Raw genomic sequence first — 4,345 nt, 5'->3', positions numbered from 1 at the left:
CTTTCTGTCATATAATTAATATATATAATAATTATATATTAGATGTAACAAATTAATTTTCAATACATTATAATATTAAATTCATTGTATCAATAATAGCCAAATTTTTTTACGATCCGAAATTTCTCGATCCTTGAGACCTTGAAATATTTTATTATCTAATTTGTTATCATTTATTGAACAATCCTGTATTCCTTTTGATGATCTTCCATATACATATACATATACAATATATACATATATATATAATTTGTGAAATAAGAGAGAGAGATATGAAATATGAGAAAGTTTCGTGTATTACACGCAGGACACACGCATACACGCACATTACATATATATATATATCGTATTATAAATAATATACTTGTATATGAACATATAGTATGGAAACTTATAGTAACAAATCGAATAGTGACTTTTACTTTTATGATTCAAGCGTGGGCAAAACTCACGTCACTGCCCACAAGATGTTCACAACGACACCCACACGAAATTCTCGTTTTAAGGTCATTTCGTTGTCGTCGAAAAAAAATTATTCGTCGAAATGTATAAAAAAAGAAAAAAGGAAAAAACACAAATCAAGTAGAAAAAATTTAATTACAGACAGGTGACAATTAGAAAGCTGATCGTAAAATATTCGAACGTTTTCTTCGATGAGTTAGCAATAATAAATATATATATATATATAGATAGATAGGATTAAATGCAAAATTCAAGGAAAAAAGAAACTAAATTCAAGGACATTGAAGCGTTCGGAGAAAGCGTTGTACCAGAGATTCTTTTTATTGTTTTTTATTTTCTTCATACGAGTGATACAAGCCTATAATTTACACGACGACGACATACGTTCGTAACGATGAGACAATTTGTTATAAAATAATTGTTACTTACCGAGAGAAATTTAGTGTTAAAAAGTAGACCACATTGAGATGACATGTATACTAACGGGAACATAATCGTTGGTTTACTCGAGATCAAATTTACGTACTTTTATTACTTAATTTCGTAAGATTAAATTGGTTTTAATTGTTTTTCTTTTTTTTATTTTTAGACATTTATATAATGTAATTGTTTACTACCATATGTTAGATCGTTCGCATTGATTACCAAATAAAAATCATAGAAATTAGAAAAATACAAAGTACAAAAAAAAAATAAATATAATATTATAATTTTATTAGTACCCGTGATATATTTTTGTAATTTGAATATATACAAAAATTAATGTTACGTTATTTTTATTAATCTACGATATTATTTTCTCTTTCTTTGTTTTATTAAATTAATTTATAAATAAATCAATACACTAATCAAATCTTTCTATACGTTAATTTATCATCTATCTGTTTACTAAATTACATAATAAAAATAATTTTGTTCGTACAAATTTTTCTAGAAAAACAAAGAAAAATAAAACAAATATCTCCACGAACACATTATAACGCAACAATATCATTATTATTAACTTTATTTTGTTATTCTCCTATGAATTCTACTCTATTCACTTGCATCTGTTGGATGCAAGTGAAAGACATATTATATGCATATTCATGTGAGAAAAAGTTTGAAATATATGTAAGAATTATTACGAACACTCTCGTATATTACACGCGATATCATTAATAACGGGTGTACTAAACGTATAATATAAGAAGTAAAAGTATCACGAAACTTATTTGCACGGTTAACTGGATATTCAAGCATAAGATTCAGTATGAGACAGACAAACAAGGTGCCGCCTCTTGGTGGCGAAACACGTTGGCGAAGGTGCACGCCAACGACAACTGTTACGAGGAAGGAAGACACACGCCGCCTTCTTACCAGTAGGCCGTGGAAAAAAAAACAAACAAACAAAAAAATACAAAGAAAGAAAGAAGAACGAACGAGAAGAGAGATGGTGAGAAGGGGGGGGGGGGGGGGTGACTGGTCCGTAAATTGAAGCGTTAATAATAATCCCATCAATAAATCATTTTCTTTTCAATTTTCTGTCAAACCCTCACCCTCCCTACCCCCACCCCCTTTACTCGACCGAATGAGAAAAAAATAATCGATTTGCGATGAGAGTTCAATTTTTTTTTCTAAAACAAAAAGAAGGCTACGCAAATATTTATTTAAATCACGTGTGATTTTATCTATGTAAACGTGCATACGCACACGCGAAAAATCACACTTGAGAAATTGGTTACGTAAGTGCAAGAAGGGATGGTTACCGAGAAGTACCTTATTTGGATTCTTCTATTTAAGTTTAGACGTACCTTGAACTAATCTACGAGTTAATTACCTATTCCAAACACGACAAAAGCAATTTATGTTAATTTTATGGATTGAGAAAACCATTAGTTCTCTTTCTTCTTCTTTTTTTTTTTTTCACCTCTCTGTTCATTTTTTTTTTTTTGTTACTATTCAATTTTCTCATACTCGTTGAACGCGTATTGTTTCATGAAACGATTTTTATATCAATATTATTTGTAATATTGTTTTTTTCGTATTAAACAGTATTGTTTCATTAGATTTTTTTAATATTATTTATATATTTTTGATTTGTAATATATCTTTTAATTATTTAATAATTATCTATAAATTTTATATAAAGAATATATTGTATAAAAAACATATAAGAATATATGAAGAATTATTTTGTTTATAATATATAAAAAATATAAAGAACATCTTGTTTGTTTTTTGTTTTGTAATTAAACATTAACGAAAATTTACTTTTTCTTTTTTGGGGGAGAAAATAAGATTTATTCGGTATTGGTTTTTGTGTCAATAGGTATTTTTTTAAAGGACCTTCGAAAGTTGTAAACTGTAATTGCACTAAAGAAGGGATTGTAAAACTGGCCACAGTCCATCGTACGGTCGATCGCACGCCCACGACGACCTCGAGGAATCTTAGAGGTCAAAGACTTCCTACGTCCTGCACGAGCTAACCTCTCACGAACATTGAATCCCTTTTATATTTCACGACAAATTGTTTCTTTGGCCCTTAAACGTATCATCCTATATATATATTAATTATATTCATTACCAAATATCGAATAATTTTATTATCATTGATTACTATAATGCACACAAACAAATTTTATATTAATTTTTTTATTTTCATTTAATCTTTTTAGTAGCCTAATTTCATTTCATTTTATCGTATATATATTATATAACAATAATTATTATATTAAAAATATTTAAAATACATATATGCGATTTGACACAAAATTATAGAACTTTAATTGAATCATTTAAATAATATTTCACAATGTATTGATTAATAAAAATAAAAGAGAGTTTCTCATTTAAACGAAATTTCAAAACTCTGCGAAGTTTCTTTTCATACGATTTCGCTTTCTTTTTACTTTCTTTTCCGACTCTTTATAAGAAATAATTTGCATAAAAATGTAAATTGGCAAGATCGAAGGAAATCAAATGAGCGAAACCAATTCGAATCAATACGAAATTATAATTATCGTCGTTTTAATGGACTATGGATGGTTTTACAATCATTTCTTTAACAATTACAATTCGAAACTTTTGATGGTTACTTAGAAAATCAAATTAAAAAAAACTCAATGCCAAAAAAACGAAAAGTTTTACAATTATTACAAAATTTTACGCTTATTACGAATAAATGACACATTGATTATCCAATTAAAAATAAATTAAAGAAAAAAAGAAAATAACAAAACACTTTATTTCGATATTTAACCAAACCGTTCTAATTATCACAAATAATGATCATAAATCGCATAGGTTATCGATCGCCCGAGGATCGTTGTAATCTTTATCGATCGATGTAAATCGATAATTTTCTTTAGATCATTTTTCATCAGCTCAATTTTATTCATATTCCAATCGTTCCACACCTTTAAGTCCTTTCACGATTTATTCCGATGATTAGAATTTAGATAAGCATCGGTAAATGTAAGTAAAGACGGGGGGGCAATTATAAAAAAATATTAATAAAAAAAAGAAAAGAAAAGGAAAAATAATTAAACGTGTCTTCTTGGATCACAATCAACATTCACGTATCTATCTTTCCATTTAGAATTTAAAATCACTTCTAAACACATTATCTTATATATATACTTAAGTTTTCTAGGAATAGTTTCGAGAAAAGGACGATGAAGAAGAAACAACTGAAAAGGGAAGGAAATTAATCGTTTGTATCCTTTTAGTTTAAAGTATTCTCGATCCTGATTGTTAATCCATTATCTACAAATGGAAGTAAGCAATTGTGATCCTTTAAGGATACGTTTATTTGCTTATGTATTATAATATTTATAAAGTGAACGGATACTATCAGAAATATCTATGCGTTAAATTTACAAATTTTTCTATAAAAATAATT

This window comes from Polistes canadensis, unplaced genomic scaffold (genome assembly GCF_001313835.1).
Source record: "Polistes canadensis isolate GaletaPanama2010 unplaced genomic scaffold, ASM131383v1 scaffold_23, whole genome shotgun sequence".
NCBI lineage: Eukaryota > Metazoa > Arthropoda > Insecta > Hymenoptera > Vespidae > Polistes > Polistes canadensis.
This window is presented reverse-complemented; position numbering follows the sequence as displayed.